General features: G+C 41.6%; 1 protein-coding gene across 1 annotated transcript in view; it reads right to left on the bottom strand.

Moving 5' to 3' along the window:
• Nucleotides 1-25,868, bottom strand: part of KCTD16 (potassium channel tetramerization domain containing 16) — a gene marked incomplete at both ends in the record, with an annotated part of 265,403 nt that overhangs the window by 61,262 nt on the left and 178,273 nt on the right. The gene's annotated exons all lie outside the window — the stretch shown is intronic.

A 25,868-nucleotide genomic window follows, 5' to 3' on the forward strand; every position in this document is an offset into this window, starting at 1 on the left:
CTTCCTTTAGGAACCAGAGAACCAAACAACGTAAGATAACCTTGGCTTTGCCACAGCCGGGCTCAGCTACATTTATCAGTCATCTCCCTGCAGCCTCTGCTCCATCCAGTCTAACTGCAAAGTTTAATGGAAACATGTCATGCTCTCTCTCCCTCAGAGGCCTTCACACATGTTAGAGCCTCTTCCTGGAATACCCTTCCCCTCCTCATCCTCACCAGGGTAACACGAGCTTTCTGGTCATGTTTGAACTGTCACAGTATCACGGAAGTATCCCTGATACCTCCTATTTATGTTAGGTGTTCTGCTAATGGGCCATCAGAGAACACTCCCCTATCATGGTACTTACCATCGTATTGATATTGCTGATTGTAGCTGTTCTCTTCTTGAGAATGTAAGAACCTTGAGAGCAGAGGTCTGGCTCATTGCTGTATTCCCAAAAGCCTAATTTGTGCCTGTTTCTCAAAGAATGCTTGTTGAATGAATGAGAGATAATAACATCGTTGTCCCAAGAACTATGTCAAAGGCTCAGTCAGTGGGAGCTGTTCGCAGCTGTAAATGTGCAATGGTCTTGTGGAAACAGTCTTTTAGGCCCATAAAGTGAAACAGGATTCAATGAAGCACAGCCAATGTAAAAACTTAAAATCAGATGTGAAACTAACCTTGGAAATCTGGCTCAAATGTTTTCATTATACGAAAGGTGAAGTTGAGACCTAGAGAGTTTTAGGAATGAACATAGCTTAATAATGGGAAAGACGGAACAGAACATAGATCTTTTGACTTCCAGTTCATTCAGCTACTCAGTAGTGCTGATTAAGCATGTCTATGTGACAGTCATTGGAGATATACAGGTGAATGAGAGAAGGACCTCACGCTCGTAAAGCATATATTCTGCTGAAGGAAGACAGACCATAGACCGTTAAAAAAGGAATTACAGAGAAATGACATAATAGAGAGCTTGATGCTATATGAAGTGGTCAGGGAAGGTCTCTCGGAAGAGGTGGCATTTGACTTGAAGTTCAGGAAAGTGTCAGCCATGTGAAGATCTGGGGATGCAAAAAAATGGGACGAAGGCTGGAACACTGGAAGAAAAGAAAGGAGGCTGAGATGGTGGAAGTATAAGGAGCAGTGAGGATAATCACGTAAGATCAGGTTGGAAGCGCAGGCAGGGGCCACAGCATGTAGGCCTGGGACACCAGGATAAACAGTGTGGATTAATTCTGAGTGCATGGAACGCTCTGAGAGGGAGTGATGCATAGATATATCTCCACCTCCAAGGTCTTCTTCACCAAAACAGTGTCTTTGCTTTACCCAGTCATCATTGTTGAACTGATGTGAACCAGGGTGAAAAATTTGAAAAATAATGTAGCAAAAGAGCCAAGGATTTGTTTCTAATGTATTATTCAGAAACAAGAGGAAGCTTTTGTAGTTGTCCATAAATATATTTGTGTTTATTCATTCCAAGAGCAATCTGACTAAGGCAGGGTGCTGAAACCGCACAGTGGAGCTAGGCCTTCCTTGCAAATTCCACCAAGTTATGGTAGCCGAGATGGTGTTCCAGGGAGGACTCTCTCCACCGGTGGGGTGCAGAGCCGGGGACTGTTTACAAAGGTTTTTCAAACACTAGCCCTTCTGCTCCTGGCTTTGGGCTTTATCCCAGCTGGTCAATGTGCGGAACAGCAATGGTAAGAAAATGTAGCTGAGATCTTAATATCTTCCCTTAAACATACCTGATTACTCAAGGCCCCAAACTTCTACTTTACATTAAACATGAATTTAATGAGTTTGTAATGAATTTCTAAACAAGCCCTAAGCGAAACTGCTTTCTGCCTTATCTATTCTAGGGTTTTCAGCTCAAAATTCGGTTGGTGGAATAGAAAAAAAAAAAAAGAACAACATTAGGAAAAACAGGGTGAAGAGTTTGGAAACTCTGAGAGCCCTGCACATGGCATTTTTCCAGCTGTCTTTCTTCTTCCCAGCCGCTCCCATCAAAGGCACGAACTTTACAGTGAAATGTCTATTGGAGGGCCCTTGGTTGCCTTTGTCAAAGGCCTTCCTCCTGTTGACTCACCTAACTGCAGGGCCAAGGGAACCAAGTTTTTCCTTTAAAGATCATCTAAAAGTCCAACTTTTGTGCCCTGCATGAAACAGTTAAATAGTGTTTGATGATAAAGAGTAATTGGTCACTTGGAAGTGGATAAGGAATGAGATCATGTCAGCCTCCAAATCCTAGGAAGTATCAAACTGCAGAATGACCCATGAGTTTCTCTGCCATATAACTGCATAGAGAGGTAGGTGGCAGAGAAAGAAAAGATCCTAGGAGACGCCTGCACGGATTGGCACATTGCTGGCTTAGCTGGAATCTCCCCTATCTAAACCCTTTGTCTTTTTCTATTTCTAATAGCTTTCACCCTCCATCCCCATCCAACCATACTTGCCCTCTAATGGTTGTTGCCTAATGAGCGCTGCTGGCCAGGCTTTGTGAAACAGGTGCTGCTTAATTATTTGCACCCATGTGATGTATGTGTTATTATGGAATGAGATGAACCATAACTAGTGCATCTGGACCACAGGATAAAAAGGAGGGGAAAAATTCTTGCCTTTTGACAACTAGGGGAGAAAACGGTCACTTATAAATGAAGATGTTTTTAGAACGGATCATTGGTAAGGCACTTAACGAGGCCCTACCATGGAGTTGATTTTTAAATCCTTTCCTCAGTTAAAATGATTAATAACTATCTGACCTTTAATGACTTTTTTTCCCCTTCTTGGCATATTGTAACAAACAAATGTCCTTCCGTGACAATAAATTTGAGATGAAGTAAGGAGCTAACCAACTGTGCTTCATGATGGGAACACATCAATCACTGCCTCCCAGCCACTGCTTAGGGCTAAAATAACTTTGGCCAAACTAAAACACTGTGTACTTGGTGTGGGTTTCCTTTTACTAGCCTGAAATAGCTTTGGGAATTCTTAGGGTACTACCTAGTTATCTAAGTAATTCCCACTGTGGTCAGGCACAAGGGCTACTATAGTCACATCATTTGTTAATGCAAGTCGCCTTGTTTGTAGGGTACTTACAATATTGTTATGAGCAACCAGCTCCAATATTTCACCAGAATAAAACAAAGTATCAACCATTTTCCTACTTTTCAGCAAATCCATCCTATAAATAGAATTAAGATCAGCTTTGTTTTTCATCCACTCCCTTGGAAACTCAAAATTAACTGGGGTTGCCAATGGTGCTTAGGGCCACCAATGGCTTCCACGTGGCTACTGAGGAGAGAGAAGGCTCACAGCAGGAGCAGACAGCCCTACTGTCCTGGGTCTTTCCAGTCATTTGGCTGGAGATGCCCACTGTTCCCTCTGCCATCCCAATCAATGGTGGGAAAAAACAGAGCTGTTTGCCTACAACAGCCCAGCGAAACCACCGTCATCAGGGAAGCAGCTCCCAGCAGATGAGATGCTTGCTAGAATGCTTAGCCCAGGAGCTACAAATTCAGAGCTACCTGGTGAGCTATGAAAAGGAGAGTATCTAAGTTCCCACCTTAGCAGGATGACGCTTTGCGTGCGTTACATAGAAAGGAAACTAAGACAGGAGTCCAAAGAAGAATCTTCAGGCACAATGAAGGCTTATTTTGAGGAAATAGTTACTGGCAGATCTCCATCTCTGCTTAAGACAGACGAGAGGAATGAGGTTCATACTGTGACAGCAGGGATTAAGGCATCCTGGAAAGTAATTTTCTAAACATCACAGGGTCCTAGCAAAGTCTTTTCAGCTCATGACATTCTCATTGGCCTGAATTCACCCCAATATCCAGCAAAATGGGGTCTGTAGGAAACCATGCTTAAACTTTCTGTTGCTTTTTACCGTAATTTCCATACTGCATGTTACAGAAAAAGTACCAAAACCAAGTGGGTTTTATTTAACATGGAATATGAATTTCCAGAGACAATTATAGTAAGATGGTTTAAAGCTTAGCCTTTGGAGTTAGAAAGTCCTAGGTTTAAATCCTGACTTTGGTATTTTATATCTGTGATAGTGGACAAATGACTAAACCTCAGTTTCCTCAGAGGAAAATAATAGTGTAAAGTACTTAAGAGAGCACCTGTTACCCCAAAGTACTTAATCAATATCAACTAAGTATTATTATTACTATTCATTTCTGAACTCTATTCATGACCCAGGAAAGATCTGGCTTAATGTGTTCCTGTTATAGAATGGGAGCTAAACGCCTGCATTCCACGATAGTGCTCTGTGCTCTGGCCGCAGTGCAGCCTCAAAACACCCTGCATCCAGCTGTGCAGATGGGATCCAGGGACTGGAAAGATACCCCTACCCCTGTCTCAAGTGAAAGTTTCCCCACCAACATAAAGACAACCCAGTAAACCTGTCACCTCTCTACCACAGCAAGATTCATAACAGAACACTCCCAATATGTCATGAAGCCAAATTCCCTGTTCTGGCTTCTCAACAAAGAATAAGATCCAATGGGTTTGCCTACTCAATTTTCCTCTATAATTATACATTTCTGCTTTTTTCTTTCCAAAACAGGTCCAGCTCTGCCAACTCAGATAGATCACAGTCTTAGTGTTCTTGTGACACAAAGAGGAAATAAGAGACCATGCACAAATGATGGTTGAGGGATATCCCCCATTATCAGAAGATTGACCAACCAGATCATATACAGCTTCTCCAGATTGACAGGGGGAAGTATTCATTGACTATGAAGGGTAGTCAGATAGCTGACAATCCAGATTATGGGGAAAGGCAGAACACAGCTGTGAACACGATGAAAATCATACCAATATGCATTGCTACTTATTGTATGCTTATGACTACTGGTGGGGTTGGGATGGGGGGCTTCTGCCCATTTTGCTCTCCATTTCCATAAGGAGTAGCATTTTTTCCCTTCTTCCAGTGGGTGGGGTGGTTGTTACATTGAAATTTTCTAAATTCTTTTTTCCATCCTCTTTCTTTCCCCAGAAAGAAGTGTTGTTATTAAACAGATCCAGAAAAGGCTAAGACAAGTTTCAGGCTCCGATTTTTAGTGGCGAGTGAGAGTGCTGTGTGTTAAAGATTGGGTTCTACTCTCTGCCCCTTCGGGGTACACCCCATGCAGTAAGGTCCTTGGGGGGGATGCACAAGGTCTATCTCCCAGGCCTAGCCGACTGCCTCACATACTGTGAGATCACAGCATGTGCACAGGATGAAGTCAGTGGCCCTGAGTTTACCAACTCAGAATCAGTGTGCAGTTTAAGGAAGCCTAATCTACCCTCGTTTCCAGAACTACAGCTTGTACTTTGGTACCACTTATCAGAGAGTCCTGTATTAAGGGAGTGGCGGAGGGAGGATGGAGCAATATGTGTGGGAGGTGGGCTGAATAATGGTCCCCAAAGATGTCTACATTCGAATTCCCAGAATCTAAGAATGTGTTCTCTTACACAGTATAGTTCCTAAGGTTACTGTAACAAGTGACCACAAACTGGTAATTTATTCTCTCACAGTTCTGGAGGCCAGAAGTACAAAATCAAGGTGTCAGCAGGGTGATTCCTTCTTGGAGACTCAGAGGGAGAACCTGTTCTCTGCCTCCCTCTCTTAGCTTCCAGTGGTTGCTGACAATACAATCCTTAGCCCTTCATTGGCTTATACACACATCACTCCAGACTCTGTCTCTGTTGTCATATGGTGTTCTCCTTGTATGTCATTTCAGTCTCTGTGTCTGCACATGGTGTTCTGTTCTGTGAGTCTGTGTCCAAATTCTCCTTGTCATATGAAGACAAGAGTCTTTGGATTAGGGTCCACCTTCATCCAGCATGACCTCATTTTAACTTGCAAAGACACTATTTCCAAATAAGGGCACATTTGGTTATACCAAGGATTAGAACTTCAACATATCTTTTTTTTTTTTTAATTTATTTATTTTTGGCTGCATTGGGTCTTTGTTGCTGCACGCGGGCCTTCTCAAGTTGCAGCGAGTGGGGGCTACTCTGTTGCAGTGCGTGGGCTTCTCATTGCTGTGGCTTCTCTTGTTGCAGAGCACGGGCTCTAGGCGCGTGGGCTTCAGTAGTCGTAGCTTGCGGACTCAATAGTTGTGGCTTGCGGGCTCTAGAGCACAGGCTCAGTGGTTGTGGAGCATGGGCTTAGTTGCTCCGTGGCATGTGAGATCTTCCCAGACCAGGGCTCGAACCTCTGTCCTCTGCACTGGCAGGCAGATTCTTAACCACTGCACCCCCAGGGAAGCCCAACGTATCTTTTTAAGAGACACAATTTAATCTATAGTACATGGTAAAGAAAGACGTTGCAGATGAGATTAAGGATATTGAAATGGGCAGAGTATCCTGGATTATCCAGGTGTGCCCAATGTAATCACAAGAGTCCATAACAAAGGAAAACAGGAGGGTCAGAGGTCAGAGAGGAGAAGGCTATTTGACCACAAAGGCAGAGATTAGAGTGATATAGCCACAAGCCAAAGAATGCTGGCAGCCCCCAAATCTGGAAGAGGCAAAGAAAGTATTCTCCCCTGGAGTCTCCTGAAAGAATTAGCTCTGGGATACCTTAATTTTAACCCCTTAAGACTCATTTCAGACTCTGACCTCCAGAACTGTAATAGAATAAATTTATTCTGTTTTAAGCCACTACATTGGTGGTAATTTGTTGCAGCAGGAATAGGAACTAAATATACCAGGTGATTTTAAAAATTAGTTTTCCATTAATACTTTGGGCCCTAGTTGCCTTAAAAAAGCAAAAATGAGTTACTGGTAGAATTTGAACACCAAACTTATGCCACCAACCTGTAACAACTTGGTTACACCATTCAGCTAAACTCTCTTGAGGGATTATCTCATGAACTCTTCAAAACAACCTTTTGCAGTAGGTACTATGATAATTCCTAATAAAAAAAGGCTGAGAAAATTGAAGTCAAGGAACATTAACTAACTTAGAGATGGTAAGTAGTGGAGCCAGATTTTTTTTTTTCCCTTTGCGGTACGCGGGCCTCTCACCGTCGCGGCCTCTCCCGTTGCGGAGCACAGGCTCCGGATGCACAGACCCAGCGGCCGTGGCCCACGGGCCCAGCCGCTCTGCAGCATGTGGGATCCTCCCGGACCGGGGCACGAACCCACGTCCCCTGCATCGGCAGGCGGACTCTCAACCACCGTGCCACCAGGGAAGTCCCAGGAGTCAGATTTTGAACTCAGACCAAAGGGTTCTCTAAGACATATTTTTCTTTATCGCTAAGTCATACTCTTCTCCCACCCATATGTAGTCAGATGGATGACCTAATTGGGCACAGGACATAAACCTTGGTCTACAAATATGGCAAAAGTATCACATTGTCATTTGTCTTCATGCAAAAATAACAGCCACTCTTTACCTGTCCACCTACGGGGAGGTAGCAAAAGAGAGGCCAAGTAAACATCTTCCTGCCTCAAATGCTATTGTGAGATAATCAATGCAGCAAAGCCTCGTCTAAAGTCAATGTCAGTATCCAATTGGCCAGAGAAGAACAGCCTTGGGCATTGCACATGCCAGCAGATTCTGGCTTGTGCACAAGCTGACCTGTCCTGCTCTTTTGAAAACTGAATATGAGAAAATCATCCGCTCCTCTCCATTTCCGTGGGCTATTTCTGAGACACTGGAAGGTTGTCCAGCATAGACTGCAAACTCCATGAGGGCACCATGCCTGATGTCTCACTTCTGCTCTCTGGGCCTTAACACAGTCCCTGGGATAGACGTGCTCCACAAATACTTGATAAACGAAGAAGAGGGGAGTCAGATATGTTTGGATCCAAACATCAGTTCTATCATCTATCAGCTGTGTTAACTTGAGTCATTCGCTTCACTTCTCTGAGCTTGTGTCCACATCTGTGAGATACAGATGTAAACTCTAGGCAGCAATGACTTTGTCTTATGGAGCGGTCCGGAACTCCGCAAGATGTGCAGCATAGAAGTTATTTCTTAGTAAGTGCCCATGATTGAGTCAATATATGAAAGGATAGGCAGATGGTAAAAGCAAGCTAAACACATCTTTGTTGCCCCAAAGTGACGCTAATATTGCAGACAACCATCTGTTTGCAAGTGCCCAGGAAGCCCCATTTTTCAGTGCTGGTGGTAGACTCAAGGTGGCCACCAGCTAGGTCAGAGTTCTGTGGAACCAAATTAGAAGTACACTTGGAATGAGTTTACCTCCTCTTCACATGCATTGCTTTGTGTGTCTGCTTTTGTGTCCATGCAGTCTGTACATGTTTCATACACCACGAAGAACTAAGGAGACAATGCTGGTTTGCAGTGTTTCCCTCGCCTCTGGGCATGGTCTCTCTTCTTTTGTTTCTTATCAATATTGCTGTTAAGAATTTCATGTGAGTGGTGCTATAACCCCCCATTATGACATGAAAATCGATATATGACATAAGAGTTTAAGTGAACCCCTCTTTTGGCGGGAGTGTGAGTGTGATGTGGAGGTCAGGGCAGCCATCAGAGCCCAGGCTGCCACTAAGCACCCTGGTCAAGGCATTTTGCCTCTCTGAAGTTGAGCTCTTTCATCTTTAGAAGGAGGGATGCACATTGATCTTTGCCTTGGCCTACAAGGTGTCATGATATGGCTCCTACCTACCTTTCCAAACTTTGGCCAACCATTCTCTTCTCTTACTCTGCTCCAATCACACCGCTCTTTTCTCTGATCCCCAATACATAAAGCTTTCCCCACAGCTCATGGCCTTTGCACTGGTTGTTCCCTCCACCTGGAAAAACTCTCCCTGCAAATGTTCATCCCACTGGCTCCTTCTCTTCCACAGGTCTCAGCTCAAGTGCCTCCACCTGGCTAAGTCTTTTCTGATTGTTCAATCTAAAGTTGTCATCCAATTACTGTCATATGATTGTGTTTTGTTTTCTTTATAGTATTTGTGAATATCTCATATTTTCTTGATAGTTATTTATTTGTCCTTTCTTTAGACAGTAATATCCGCCTAGGGAGGGACCTTATCTGCCTTGCCCATCACTGAATCTCCAGCACCCAAAACAATGCTTGGCAATATAGAGGGTGTTGAATGAATGATTTCCAAGGTTCCCTCCAGGTGTACTGTTCCATATCATGTTATATTATACTGCTATTCATCCCACATTGCTATTCCAAGTAGTAAAACTAGACAAGCATGCTGATGTGTTACACAAGGGTTCACATGGTGGGTGCCCTGGACAAGAGGTTCTGATACAGGTACTGTGGTTTAGACCTCTACCTCACTGGCTGCTAGAGTGTTCTAGTTGGCTACCGCCTTCCTCCCTCTTGGGCTTTAGATCCCTTCCTTGTTCCAAACCAGTAGGGATATCACACGTATGTGAGTCAACTGTGTGAACACCTCTCAAAGGCCCTCTCCCTTCTTCACTGCAAGGCCCTTGCCCCGTCTAGCTGGCACCTACCCCCCAAGAATTCTATCCCAATTTAGCCAAACTATCTTTCCCCACTTGAAACAGAACTCAGAGACACTCTTCCTGGTAAAAGCCAAGGCTGAAGTTGTATCATGCACAGAAAACAATCACAGCATTTAGAAAGTAGAAATATTGAAGATGAAGAGGTGCTGACGTCATAGCTATGTCTAGTTTACGGCTATGGCCTTCACGGGAAAGATGGGAGCAGCGCAAGTGAAAGGAAAAGGATTTGGCCTCAAATTTACAGATCCTCAGAGGAGACGTTCTAGCATCCCAAATTCCTTGGTTCCTGTCTCTACCACCAAGGTAGAATCAATCTTTAGATCTTTTCTCATGTGGAGATTCAGAAAATATGCAACTGCAGTATACTTTTGGTACTAGAAGAAAGGCAGAGGATGAGAAAACAAAATGAGTATAAGAATGTCATAATAACTGTTGCTATATTCATGAGAAACTCATTTCTATGTATGAAGTGCTGTTTGTTTATCTGATTTATCAATCAGACTGGTGAAGACTACAATGAATGTATTTCATGGACTGGACTGGCTATCAGTGAAATCTATCTTCCACATTTCGATAAAATTTCTAGCATGAGGAAAATGTTCATATATTTTCATTATCTATTCAAATGATTGCACTTCAACAACTGTACCCTAGTAATTGACACGGCAGCCCCCCAAAAGGTAAAACATGCCCACTTAGCTCACTGAAAACTCATTCTATTTACAAATGATCAGAAAGAACAAATTACAAAAGCCAGAGAAGCCTAGTTACTGTCTTTTTATAAAACAAAAAAGGGATGTTCTGATTTTGCACTAATACTAGATTCCACACACACACACACACACACACACACACACACAAACTCCAGGAGAAAAAATTCCCAGTTAATGGTGAGCTGCTTATAACTGAGGGAAGGGAGAAAATAGCAGTAACTTAGATAACTTGAGGGCACAACATAATTTTATGTGAATCATCTTCTAAGTTAGATAACTCTGATAAAGCAGTACATCTAGGTCGTGAGTGTCCCTAAGGCTCCATATGCACAGCACCGGTGTCGCTTTAATCTTCAGATTCTCCCTAGCGCCAGGTATCACACTCCACACACAGTAGGAATTCAGTCAGTGCTGCTTCAAGAGAATGTTCATCAGCACACTGCTCCTCTACATAAGCAGACTTGCTGCCATTTCTCTCGGGTACCTACAGTAGAGATGCAGGCTGGAGACTTTAAACCACAGGAACCGAGTGAGAATCTCATATTTTACTCGTCCAGCAAAGGTTTTTAAAAAAGTTATGCTATATAGGATATAAATGCAAGGAACTACTGAAATACACCACCAGAAACAGCATGGTTTTTTATTGCAGCCCTTTCCTAAATCTTGAAGAAATAAAAATATTTTGAAAAAAATAGTACAAATACATAGCTAAAACAAGGAAACTGTACTGGAGTCTCTCTTTGGGGTGAATCTCTATAAACATGTGCATTGTGTGTGTGTGTGTGTGTGTGTGTGTGTGTGTGTGTGTGTGTGTGTATAATGTATTCAAAAGTATGTATACCAGAAGCTTACTTGTATTAACTACTCTAAACCTTTTTACAGAAGGAGGCATTTTCACATCGGGTCAAGCTTCAAAACTTGTGAACGCATTTTAAAAACAACTTGAAGATATAAGATAACTAATATTTTTAGAGCTTCTGCTGAAAGGACTTAGTGGGGAATTAGCCATGAAGTAAAGAAAATTCTCACTTTCTCTTAACAATCTGCCTGGTACTCTGGCTATGTAAATTAGCATGAGCTCAAAATCATGTCGGGCTAAAAAACTCAGACTGGACATAAACATAAGAAGACTGAGGAAAACCAGGATTTCATAAAAATGTTAAAGTGTATATAATAATAATAGGTGCAGGCAGCTCTTCTCTTTATTATCTGATATGTTCCAATGTAAATACCAAAAACAGTAGTAAATATATTACCTAATACTTCGTAAAACTATCGATTAGCAAAATACCTACTCATTACTGGAAAAAGAAAAACCGCTGAGCAAAATCCAGCTGATGCGTTTTGCGGTGGGATTTCCATTTCAAGCATGACACCCAGTCAGTAAGTTCACCACAGAGCTCTTTGGATTCGGGTATTAAGAGCACAAAATAATCAAAACCATGGTTTCATGGTTCAGCCATTTTGATTACATTTTCATCAAACGAGCTTACCTACGGGGTTTTGTAACCAGTTGCGAGAGTGAGCACCAGGCTTTAAGGCCTCGTGTAACATGTTCTAGCCACATGGTCATTTTACCTTCTTGAACCGTCACAGTGGGAATCTGAGACATGTTCTCCCTACTACCATGAGGATAGATTCTTTTTCATAAACTGTTTTCTCTGTTTCCATCAATTCCAAAATAATATAAGACAAATAATTCTGTAAAGCGAATCCAACAATGCTAAAAATAAAAGTACATAAATAACAAACAAAGTACTGGACTGGGAGATGCTAGAAGTCAGTTTCCATCTCAGAAACTGGAAAGCAGGCTGATTTTTCTCTGACACATACGATCATTGATCAGCATGAAAACTATCTTGAGCCCGTTGGAAAGAAACAGAGCAACGGCTGGATCTTTTGATTTGCAATGTTAGGTTTGATCAGAAGGCCTGATGGGGATCTGAGAAGTGACTAAAATATATTATTTGGGCAAGTCATCAGTAAACAAGCTCAGAAAACCTCTGTGCTTATCTCTTTAATGGAGCCTCTGACCCTCAATTATCAATGGTGCAAGAAAATACCAGTTAAGTGTTCATTTAGTCCACAAAGAACTCTACCGCATCTCTTCAAAATCAAGATCTAGGTATGTCATCTGCATTTTATTTAACTACCTAAACACAAATGTCATTGGAGGTAAATCATGAATTTTGGCCAAGGAGCTCAGGTGGTAAGTATCAGACACCAAAACAAGGTACTGAATCAAACTGTGTGTTTTCAAAAGGTGAGGCTGAGACCGGCTTTATGACTCTTAGACTACTCACTTCCTTCGGGGAACAAAGGTGTTGAGAGCTGAAAAATAAAGACAGGACTTACACTGGGATTTCTTGGATAGAGCAGCTTCCATGTGGCTACCTCCTTCCCTTAAAGGTAAAGGAGGAGTAGGGGTGCTGCAAGGAGACTACCTAGAGTTCTTAACACTCCCTGGAGTTTGAGAGGCAAAGGGGACTGACTTCCCATTACCTCCTCCGGTTTCCTTCCCCTTTCTCCCCTCTCCCACCCCCAGAAATCTAGAACAGGGTTGGCAAACATTTTTTGCAGAGACTGTAAATATTTTAGGTTTTTTTTTTTTTTTTTTTCTGCGTTATGTGGGCCTCTCACTGTCGTGGCCTCTCTCGTTGCGGAGCACAGGCTCCGGACCTGCTGGCTCAGCGGCCATGGCTTATGGGCCCAGCCGCTCTGCGGCATGTGGGATCTTCCCGGACCGGGGCACGAACCCGTGTCCCCTGCATCGGCAGGTGGACTCTCAACCACTGCGCCACCAGGGAAGCCCAATATTTTAGGTTTTGAGATCCATATAATCTGTACTATGCTGTAGTGCAAAAGCAATCATGGACTATACATAAAAGAATGGATGTGACTGTGTTCCAATAAAACTTTATTTAAAAAAAAGGGCAGCAGGCCAGAGCTGGCTCATGGGCCATAGTTTACTGCCACCCGGTCTAGATGCTGACAGACATCTCAGGTGGCAGAGCCTGGAGAGTGGCTGCTGCGTTGAGGTCAGTCTACTTGACCACAGCTAGATTAGCACCATGTTGGGAAGAGAAAGGCAGCCTAGAACTGCTTGAATTCTGCCCAAATGGACTACCCAGGAGGGCACTAAGACTCCACCAGGGAGATTACTGTGAAGGGAGTTGCCAGAATATGAGGTTGTAAGCAGGGAAAAGAAGTACTGAGTAGGGAGGGTGTGAATGAGGAAGAACAAAGAAGCCTGCAAGGGGTTCCCTCTGCAGCCACCCAGCTGGGGTGGAGAGAGGACTGCATTGAGGCCTATTTGCCCTTAAAGTGTCCATGAGACTTTTATTGCCTCAGAATGCCTGGAAAAGGCCTCTAGGAGCTTTCCACTCAAGGCAGGGAAGACCCTCTTTCAGTGAATACATTTTAAAGGAAGCTTGGAAAATGAAAATAAACTTGCATTTTGATTTCATTCCATGTTATCTGATTCAATATATCAGCTCCAGAAACTTCCTCTCCCCATCCCATACATGAAAAAATAAATAGATAATTGAAGCAACTATCTGGGTTTTCAACCCAGTTAAATAATATTCCCATACCCACTTTAGTTTAACTCACTGGTTCTCAAACTTTAGCAAACATCAGAATCAGCCAGGAGGCTTCTTAAAACGCAGATTTCTGGGCCCCATACCCAGATATTCTGAGTCAGTAGGACTGGGTGGGGCCTGAGAATGTGCATTTCTAATGAATCCCCAGGTGATGCTGATGTTTCTGGTCCAGGACCACACTTGGAGAACTAGTGGTTCAAGCCAAGCCTGGTTTCCAGCTCTGAGTCGTCCTCCCATGAAGAACAGGAAGTTCTAGTGTTAGCCCAACACTCTACTTGTTCACATGGGCCATTAGTCAACCCCGTTCAGTTTTCGGAGAACAGCTATGGCTACAAAATGATTCGTTTGTGTTGCCAACACCATCCATCTCTTCTGTTACCATGGGCAACTTTTCTCAAGGAACCTGGATTTTCTGGCCTTGCCTCTTCTTTGCTCACATATGACATGAAGGTAGTTACCTACCAATAGCAAGCCTTTTACATAATGTCACCAATCTATCCAGTGCAAAAAAGGATATTGAAGGGAGTTTACTGACATATTGTCTGACATTGTCATGATCCATGAGTGGCAGAAAATAGACACCCGGTAAGTAGGCAGATTTCCATCTGGCAAGTAGATGGCTGTAAGGAACACCAATGTGAAATGACAGGTAGTAACAGAAACTAGAAAGTCGATGGGAAAATTAGCTTTCCTCATTTCACATCTGCACAACAGGGGGAGCTGCCAATCACAGTCTCCAGAGAGAGAGAGAGGCTTATCTGGGTTCCTGACCACGTGCAAAGCCATGTTCTCCTAAGTTAAAAAAAAAACAAAAAAACTCATGGGGGAAAAAAAATAGAATCAGTCTGTTAGAAAGCTTTAAACAAATGTGGGGCTGTGAAACAAGCTGTCACAAATTGGCACAGAGAATGCAGAAAATCAATGTGAAATGAAAGCTGCCTCTCCCAACAAATAAAGCAGGCAATTAACTCTTCCTGTTCCTGCTGCAGCCTCCAAGCCATTTAAACTGTAGAATGCAGGTTGCTAGGGAATGGGCCGGTGCTTTAAATATGCAGCCTACTCTCTCCTATAGCATGGGTGGGTATGTGGGTGAAAAATAGGCACACAGGTGGCAAGGAAGAATCAACTTGGCTTTTATATCTACATACCTAAATACATCTATCTATTTTATATATAGATATAGTTTATATATACACACATATACATACATAAATGTGTATGTCTATACGTACATGTATGTATATATGTACGTATACACACACACATCAATCACATGAGACTAAGAACAGATACTTGAATCCTCAACATTATATGTGTTGCCTAGGTTGAGTAGGAATGACACAGGAATAAGAAAGCATCTCACAAGAGTCTTAATAATAGTCACATAGAGAAACATACAAATTCACCACTTTAAAAAACAAATTAGAGACTATACCAATTCAAACCACCTGTATGCTTTGCTGTTCAACTCTATCTCTGTTTTTAATGATCTACAAATGATAACACATAAAAGGAGGTAGCTAAAACAACTACAAAAGTATTGAAAATGTACTTCTTAAAAGGCTAGGCTATTGATATAGTTCACTAATTAATGTTATAAGAATATTGCTCCGAATCAGAATATAAAGCAAATACAACAAAGATGAGCTATAATTCTGTCAACAGAATTCAAAAGGGTCATTCGTTATAGTATCAACGTATTTGTAAAAATGCAAAGTTTATCTGAACATTAATTAGTATGCTTAAGTGTAAGCATAGGACCGGTCAAGACACTTGCTGCTGCAGTAACAAACAACCCCCAAAACTCAGTGGCTCCTACCCAGCAAAGGCATACTCTTTCCTCATACTATATCCAGTGTTTCTCAGCAGGGGGCGCTCTGTTAATCATAGTGATTCAGGGGCCCACACGGATGGAAGCTCTTTATGAATGTGTTTCCAGGAACATCAAGGAGGAAGAGAGGGAACACAGAAAACCACAGTCTGTTCTTAAATTTTCTGTCCAGACGTGACAAGTTACTTTTCAGTCTCATTGACCAAAGTTTTAAAAAAGTTCATAACCTAACTTTAAAAGGAGTTGAGGAGTGAAATTTCCTGTGTTCTCAGAAAAAGTAGAACCAGGAACACGTGATAAGCAGCACCAGGACAACCACATTCATCCCCATTTCCTGCCCGGATACTGCAATGAACTCTTTGCCAGTCTATCTGTTTCCACATAGATTCACCTTTAATCTATTCACACAACATCCAGAGACTGAAGCCTTTTTAAAAAAACATAAATCTAGTAGCCCTATCAGTTTCACGCTTTAATACCCTTTTTAGTGGCTCTCAGTGAACTTACAATAAGATTGAGCATCTCCACCACAGGTTATAAGGCTTTGCCTGATCTAACCCCTACCCGCATCTATGACCTCACCCTTCTATCCACTATTTGACCCAGTCAAAGCACTTTCACCACCCACCTCACTCATAGGCACATTGGTTTTCTTTACCTTTTCTGAATTTATGAAGCTTGGTCTATGTGTCATTCCCTCTGCATCCTTCTGCCATTCATGACTTGGCTTTACTCCTACTCATTACTTCAACATCAAGCTTTCACTCTCCAGCCTCTCCCTCTCACAGACCTTATAGTTTTTACTCCCTAGCAACTCACATGCTTCTAACTATAAATTTATAATTATATATTTATGTGTTTATTTAATATCTTCCTCCATCTATAAATTCCGTAAAGGAAAAGATGATGTGGTTTTGTTGTCACTGACTATGCATAGCACTTAGTACACTACCTGCCATTCACTAGGCACTCAAACGCCGCACGAATAAGTAACTTCCGCACAATTTTACCCCTAACGACTAATAAAGATCAACAAGTCAGTTGAAACATGTGCAGCAGAAAGCCATTAATCTGGGACTCAAAGTGAAATCCAAATGTCAGAACTGAACATGCCTTTACGTCTTGTCTACACTTCGGAGTTTGTAAAGAAGATGTACCTCCAGTATGACAATGATCCTTCCGAGCTACCCTAGGTAGGTCAGTTAGCGGAGTGACCATTTTCCAATGAGAAAATAGAAGCTGGGAGAAATGAAGAGACTCGCCCAGTATCATACTGCTAGCAAGGGGCAGAGCCAGAAGGTGAATGAGACACTTCTGACTGTACATCTGCTTCACTTTCCACATGCCAACCTGTCTCTTCATTCAAGAAGGTCAACCTTAGAAGTATTCATGTCAGGATAGTGTGAATGAAAGGTAAATTATTAACATAACACCTGGGCCAGATTCTGAATAGATATGCAGAGGATGATGTTCAGTCTCACTATGCATTTCAGAATCTCTGCCCAAAGGAAATGACTGGGCAAATGAAGAACTTAAATGAGGGTTCAGCTTTATAATACATTTCTCCCTGATACCACTAAGGACCTTGAAAGCTCCAACTCCAACAAAGACTCTAAGGAGTCTTTCCAAAGTACCTGTGGTAGTTGGTAGGGGTCACCTATTAAGCTATGGCCACATTTACTCAAGAAGTATATTTGGAGCACCTACTATATCCCAGAGGTTATGCATGATACAATACACCAGATCAGCTGGGAATGGAGTCGGAAGGCTTATGCTTTAATGAGCGGAAGGATTATAGTACAAGTACAGGGCAGGTCTGGGTGGAATCCCATGGGAGAAGATGGAGGGAGAAAATGAGCAGTAATTGTTGAGCGTAGAGGGTAAGAGGAAGCTCATAAAGGCACCAGCCACCTTGGAACAAAAGGAGAAAACACCAAAGGAGAGAAAGAAGAGGAAAAACAGAGAACTAGAAACACAGAAGATAAATGTCACAATTACGTCCTAGTCGTGACGGATCAACTCAATCCTGGTTTGAGAAAAACACTCTTACAGCCTGTTTGAGCTTTTCTTGTGAGTTGATTTAATGATTTAATGACCTAATTTTTAGCCACTGTAAAATGAGCTGCACTTCCAACTGCCGTGCACAGACCCTTCCAACACTAATTGGAGCTAGACTCTCTTGTCCCCTCTCCCTTCCCCCTGTGGGTTCCGACTCCAACCTTTCCCTTTTTCTTTTGAACATGTCACCATTTCCAGCTTCTGCCACATGGGGTCCCAAATACATGCTTCTCCTTGTTCTCAAAAAGGAGATTTAATAATCAGTGTTAGGTAGTGCTGCGTTAGAAACAAGGAAATCCACCTGGCTGGGCAGATAGCCACGATAACTTAACACACACAGAAAAACGTACTAAATAGTTAGATTGGCTATGATTCCATTCACATCTATATGAAAGAGCCACATAAAATATTAAATGTGTGTAGCCACTTGCTTCAGAGATAAATGATAAGACTCATTAGTCATGACAAAAGAATTTTTAAAATATGAGATTATGTATGAATATCCTCAAGAGGTTCTATAGAAGATGACACACATTCACAGATAATCTACATTCTGGAATCCAATTTTAATTAGGTCACTGTTCCAGCAATCACCAAGACCTTTAGAAGACAGAGAAACTAACTTTTCTTTCTCTCATGCAGGGAAAAGATCAAATTACTTCTGAACTTAAAACTTTCATAACCAACAGAAAGGGCAGCTCGATACAATCAAGAGATTTTTATAAGCATATCTATACATCACACCCTGTACCTATTTCTTACAATTTTTCTGGTTGTTTCTTACTTGATGATTTCTGCCTTTGGCAATCATTTATTTCTAATGACTTGTTCGCAGAGCAGAAATGTCCATTTACCCTGGGACCCTCTTAGTCTGCTGCGATAGGCAACTCCAGAGGTAACGTGCCTGTTGGGAAGGAGGAAAGGAAGCTACCCTCAGAGGCTAACCTCCCATAGCTCTCAGAGGTCCTCCATGACTTCCTGTGTGGAATACCCACCTACATCTACTATTCCTTATCACTCTTACCTAGCTGTCTTCATCTGTACAGCATTTACTATCCTTCAAACACTCATGTATAAACACACACATTCACACACATATATATGCATATACTCTTATCTATTTTATTTACCAGAATGAAAATTTCATGAGAACAAGGTCTTTGTTTAGGTCACTGTGTCTTGAATAGTACACCCCAAACATTGTGGGTATTCAATAATTATTTGTTGAATAAATAAATACTTTCCCCATGCTGCTGCTTCTCAGTGTGGCTGGGAAGAAGAGATGGAGTAAGAGCCTCAATAAATAGCTGAGAAACAATTCCATTCTACTCCAAATCATGAAGGCTGAAAATGTAAACCTACCTGAGGTTTTCACGGAGAGCTGAGACTGCATACATTACAGTGCTAGGGTTAAAATGAAAGTTTTCTTCTGCACTAAATGCTGGATATTCTATGGTATCCAACTCTCAAATAAGACTAAAGTTGAGGATAACAATCTCAAGAAAGGGTATTAAATTAAATCCAAGATAATATTCAGAGTGAATTAATAAAGGAAGAGGTAAAGATTAGTAATGAGAAGAAAGCAATGATACATAAGAAGTTCATTTATTTTAAAGGCTTGCTCTAGAGTTGAAATGTGGCTTATTTTCTTTTCCTGATTAATAATAAATAATGTGTTCTATGTAACATTTGACCTTAAAAAAGTGATAACAATTAATGGAGAACAGAAATGCTAGCTTTGCTGCTTACTAGCATTGCGTCCTCAGGTGAGTTATTAAACCTCTCTGACACCAGGATTGCTGATTGGTTAAATAAAGGGAGAGGGGTCACTAATGAATTCCTAATGTACAGGGTCATTGCTAAAGCACCTATTGCTTATAGGCTGGGCCGAAGAGTTGTTTGTTTAATTTTTATTGGGGTATAGATGCTTTGCAATGTTGTGTTAGTTTCTACTGTAGAGCAAAACGAATCAGCTAAACGTATACATATATCCCCTTGTTTTTCTATTTCCTTCCCGTTTAGGTCCCCACAGAGCACTGAGTAGAGTTCCCTGTGCTATACAGTAGGTTCTCATTAGTTATCTATTTTACTATCAATAGTATATATATGTCAATCCCCATCTCCCAATTCATCCCACCCCCTTTCCCCCCTTGGCATCCATACATTTGTTCTCTATGTCTGCATCTCTATTTCTGCTTTGCCAATAAGATCATCTATACCATTTTTCTAGATTCCACATATATGCGTTAATATACAATATTTGTTTTTCTCTTTCTGATTTACTTCACTCTGTATGACAGACTCTTGGGCTGAAGAGTTGTGTCCACCTGGTGGCAAAGCTATTGCTGGGTCATGTTTCAAGAAGTAAAGAAATCTCCTTTTAAGCTACACCTACATAGGCATTCATGTGATTGACAGAAATTCTCACACTCCTAAACTCTTCAATACCTCAGCTCTCACCACAGACCTCCATGCCTAGCCCAGGGCTCAGACGTAATTCCAAAACCTGTGGGTTGGATGATTTCCTTTCTGATAAAGCAAAGGGGTACCCAATTCTTCCTTAAACTTTGAATAAATAAGAAACACCGGGCTTCCCTGGTGGCGCAGTGGTTGAGAGTCCGCCTGCCGATGCAGGGGACGTGGGTTCATGCCCCGGTCCGGGAAGATCCCACATGCCGCGGAGCGGCTGGGCCCGTGAGCCATGGCCGCTGAGCCTGTGCGTCCGGAGCCTGTGCTCCACAACAGGAGAGGCCACAACAGTGAGAGGCCCATGTACGCAAAAAAAAAAAAAAAAAAAGAAACATCATTACTCATTAAAACAGTAGATTACCCTGGGATATTTGTTCTACAATAGAGGAAGGAGTTCAGACTGAGATTCAGAAAAACAGAGCTTGAACATTGACTTCACTATTAAGTATGTGACCTCAAACCAACGATTTTCTCTCAATGAACCTGTTGCTTCACCTGTAGCATGGAGATAACAAAACAGCACCCTCATGAGGTTGTTGAGAAAACTGATAGGGATACTACATGTCAAAGTGCTTTGCAACAGTAAAGGACTCTACAAATGTAAGCTATATTAGTTGAGATGAGCCTGGTGTTGTCTTTTGTGATAACAATCATACCCCTTTACAGCTTATCAAGTACTCCCCTGTGCATTAATTCATTCAAATCAATGTAGTCTGAGTTCCTGTGATTAGTTCTAATTCTTTGAGGAATGGCAGTTTTTTGTTTGTTTGTTTGTTTTTCCCCCAAATAAAGCTTCAAAAGCACTTTGAAAGTGTCTACTTTTATTCCTTTCTTCCTTCATCCACTATGTAATAACTGAACATTCTTACAAGCACTGTATTAAGCTAAAACTCTGGAAGATATTAAAAATGGAGATATCTTCCTTTTGTAAACACACATATTCATTCATTTAGTAAATGTGTATTGAGCATTTCCAACGGACTACAGAGTCATATAAGCAAATACAGAGTCAAAGTAAGAACTCATGTAAATGAAAGAGAACAAATGTGACCACAGTACCACAGCCCTACCACAGAGGGGTCAATAACTACCTAAGAACAATAAGAAGTACTACATCAATCTCAAATCACCAATCACTAGTCTTTTTACAATGCCTAGAAATCTCCAGAAATAAAGAAATGCTCAAGAAATTCCTCTTGCCACTAACTTCATGAGGGTATTTGGGGTTGACTGGGATTGGTTACAATGTAGCTGGAGTGCTTCAGCGGTGGAACTGCCATTCAGAATATGTGCGGTGCCCATCCTACACACTCTCAATTCAGAGGGCCTTTTAAAATCAGCTGAGAGGGAAAGTCAACAGTTATTCAGCTCTGCAGAAGAGAAGAGATTAAAAAATATTTGCCTTGCTCTTAACTGAGCTTTTCTGCCAATCCAGGAGACATACCCATTTTATCATTTTCTGTCTGTACACATTTCTAGGGTTCTATCTCTCAGTGGCAGCTAGATGATGTGAAAACCTTATCAGAACAATATTTAGAATCCCAAACAGTGATTACTAGGTAGCTCAGCCTCACTCCCCACCAATAATATTTTTAATGAAGAGCAGATGGCATGTGAAAATTTTTAAAGGCAACCTGGATGCCTTTTTAAAATAAATGTCACGATGAGTCCCTACTAGACCCACATAGGAAGTGGTGGACATCCCACTTTGGGGAAACCACTTCCCCTTTGGGGAAACCTGTCCCTAACCACCCCCCCAAATGCACCACACATACCCTTACATGATTTGAGTGGAAGCAACATTTCAGTGCAATATAAGTACTACTCATGGAACAGCTGAATGGTCCAGAGATTTATATGCTTGAAAATTTGGGACTGGGGTCAGGAGTTGATTCAGTCTCTTCTGGGTGGCTGGACAATTAATACATGAACCTGAGACCTTATGGTGGTCGTATTTTGTATTGTGAGAATGGGAAGCAGTGGAAATCATTTTATAGTGATGGAGTGGCATGAAGCAGATATCTGGAGGAAAAAATAAGAGATTTAATATAGAAGAAAGAGGATTATATTTGGTCCATTCCACCCATTGTCAGTGAAGGTGGAATAATATCCCAAACAAGAACAGGGAGCTGCACACAGAAGAAGCGGAAGTGGTTGTAAAGGAAACAAACAAACAAAAAAACTAAATCCGTATGGCTTAACTCCAAGCATATTAATGAAGACTATTCAAAACTAAATATAGAAAAGTAACAGATACATATGTCATGTACCTCATTACATTTATGTTTCAATGATTTGTTGATATAATGCAATATATTTTCTTCACTAAAGTCATTAGTACCTATGAGTAAATGAAAATATTTTTCTGAATTTGTGTGCCTTGTATTTTATTGAAAGGTTATGGCCTCAATCAACATTTCCCTTTAGTGACAGCTATAATCAAGGCAAATGGTTTTTTATTTATTTAATATATTTATTTATTTTTGGCTGCATTGGGTCTTCGTTGCTGCGCACAGGCTTTCTCTAGTTGTGGTGAGCGGGGGCTACTCTTTGTTGGGGTGCACGGGCTTCTCATTGCGGTTGTTTCTCTTGTGGAGCACAGGCTCTAGGCGCACAGGCTTCAGTAGTTGTGGCACGTGGGCTCAGTAGTTGTGGCGCACAGGCTTAGTTGCTCCGTGGCATGTGGGATCTTCCCGGACCAGGGCTCAAACCTGTGTCCCCTGCATTGGCAGGCGGATTCTTAACCACCGCGCCACCAGGGAAGTCCCAAGGCAAATGGTTTTTAAGCCCGTGTATTATTATTTCACAATGAACTGTGAAGGGAGTCATGATTCATGAGCTTGCTGCTTGTTTGTTCCCAGCTGCAGACAACATCCCCTTTAGCCAAAACACAAACTATAATGCCCCACTTATTGGAATGCCAGGCTTTCAGCAACGAATTCAAAATGGAATGAGCTTTTAAATAGCCGACATAGACACCAAAATGTCTGCACTTTGTTCCATGAAAGAGTCCATCCAACAGCTATATTGACTCTCACTTAAAATGTCACCTTATTTTACACATCTGATTATTTATCTGTCCAAAGGCTTTAAAGGGTAGTCAAGTGACCATCATTAGAAAGCGTAAACTGGAAGCCAGAAATACAACCCTTTGAAACATTGGCCACAGTTACTATAAAACTCCATTAGTTTAGTAGCATTCAGTCTCCACACTAAATAAATAACACTGCAAATAACAGTAATGCCCACAGAATTACTGGATGTTTATAAAATCCAACTTCAGGCATCAGAAAAAGGATAAGTTATGTTCAATATATTTTGTGTTAAGATGATAGCAAAGTGGGAAATATACATTGGAAGATGTACATTCTGAGTGGAATTTTATTTTAAAGTTACTTGGAAAATAGACCTATGTTGAAAACGTCATTGTGAGGTATTAGTATGTTCAGAAGTAATGCAGCTAGTGCTGCTGTTTCCAACAGATGTTTGATGGAGACAAGAGAGGAAGGATTTCAACCATGGGCTGGCCCATCTCCTTTCCCACCCTCTTCCTCAGCCTCCAGTTCTGAAGCCTTACCTTTGCCTCCTTACCAGCTTTTCATGCCTGCAAGGATGCTGAAAAGGGCCTAAAATTTGTATGTCCATTACAAGGAAATGATGGATACCCATTGTGCAAAGGTTTGAAATGAGCCAGCAGATGCCACCTATTCATGGGGGATCATGAGAGAAGGCTGTGAACCGTCTAAACTCTCCATCCTAATCCCTCTCCCATTTTATTGGCTACTACTCTGCTTGAAAAATCAAACCCTGGGAGGAAAGAGTGTTATTTCTTCCATTGCAGAAGGACTAATACTTCACTAGGAGAAATCACCTTTTCATAACTGTCAATTCATAGCTGCCACATTTACTATTTTCGTTTTTCTGATCAAAGAGATGTCTACAACTTACCATTTTTCATGAATGGATTTTTACATAGTTATCATAATACTGGTTCGTAACCCAGTGTTTCACACCCTTGAGAACTGCTGCAAAGGCTTCCGGCTCAGTTGGTCTTGAAGGCAGATGATATAACTGGAACCAAATATAAGATTAGCAAGACAACCCTAGGGTGGTCACCATAACACATCTGGAAATTTCTGATGTGTGACTCTCATTCAGCTCTGTGATGAAAAACTACCAGCCACCATTTGCTCGGCAAAGCACTGATCCTGGAGCCTCATGGGCTATTGTAAAACAAAACCAAAACCAAAATCTCCTGAAAAAATATTGCAGTTTCAGGAAAACAGTGTTTTCAGCTGCTGTAATCATTCTAATTACTTTAGAATGTTTCTTTTTTTTTCCCCTTCACCCCCCTAGGGCCTTTTTGCCTTCAAATCGGCTACAGAAACAAAGCAATTTAGCACAGTAAAAAAGTTTATTAACACATGATGCAGTTCAACGGCATGAGAAAAAGCTAGGGAGAAAACAAGTAATCCATCCCATGAAAAATGTAGATCTGAATATTTCAAATAAAAGAAGCTGAGCTGGGGAGTGAATAACTCAACAAAATGTGAGACGAAAGGTCATGACAGCAGCTCTGACTGCAGAGAAATCTCAGCTCTATGAGATGGAAGACGGCAGTTTAATTCCTCAACTTGCGCAGCAAGTGCAGTTTACGGTTAAGGTGGGCAATTTTCTAAATCCTCATTTATCATTTAGGAGAGTCCCCAGGTTCTCATCAACTGTGATTTCTTCTGCTTTTCGCAAACTTATTTGTGAGACACCAGGGAAGGTGAAATGGCTCCACTGACATACGGAAAGTGAATTTGAAGGGTTGTGCTTCTCTGCAGAGGTAATAGGAAGGAAGGGTGAGGGTAGCAGTAAATGGGCAAGGCCATTTTATCAGAGTATGGTGGGAAGACAATCTGATGCTGCTAACCAGAGAATTTGGGGTGCTTATGGTAGAAAAGAATAGTGTGCAAGATATGCACGAGTTGGACAGAGCCATGTGAGAACCGAGCGGTGATTTTATCATCAGAGTCTTATTTTCTTGAACCAAGTAGACTTCACCTTGGACAACATGAACATGGAGGGTCTTGCACTGGACACAGAGATGCTTTGTCTCCCCATGAATACATATGTATCCATTCACCACTTGGCTATCACGTATCTGCTATACGTTGGGCATGGTGTTAGCGGCTGGATATGTGGATATGAATAAAATAAATTTCCAGTTTTCTTGGAGCTCATAGTATAATATGGGAGAAAGGCTACCTATCTACTCAATATTCATTCATTCAATACATGTGTATTGAGCAACCACCTACAGTAAGCTCAGTAAAAGGAGTCTAAATATGACGTCAAAGGAGACGGGCATGGGATACAGGGAGCCTTCCCGGAGGTGCTGATGTCTGCGCTGGGTTTTAAAGGTGGATTCTGTATTATGGTGAACGAGATTGTAGGCAGAGGACACCACACTCACAAATGCATGTATGCATGAAACTGGCACACTGTTGGGGCATAGAATTTATATGTGAAGAAAACAAGAGAAATTAAATATATAGACCACTTATATGACATAGTACATATAAGTGTTGAAAACACTTGGATAGTTGGTTTACTCTTTTAGCTACACTCTGTTTGATTTGAACACAACTTCCCTGGCATATTTCTGAAGGCAGTGATGCAGTGATGAGGATCTGAAGCTACAACCCCTGATTCACTCTAGCTAAAATTCTCAGTATCAGACACTAACCATAGGGGAAAAAGCATGGGTAATCTTATTTGGC

This window comes from Leucopleurus acutus (genome assembly GCF_964270905.1).
Source record: "Leucopleurus acutus genome assembly, chromosome: 3".
NCBI classification, from domain to species: domain Eukaryota; kingdom Metazoa; phylum Chordata; class Mammalia; order Artiodactyla; family Delphinidae; genus Leucopleurus; species Leucopleurus acutus.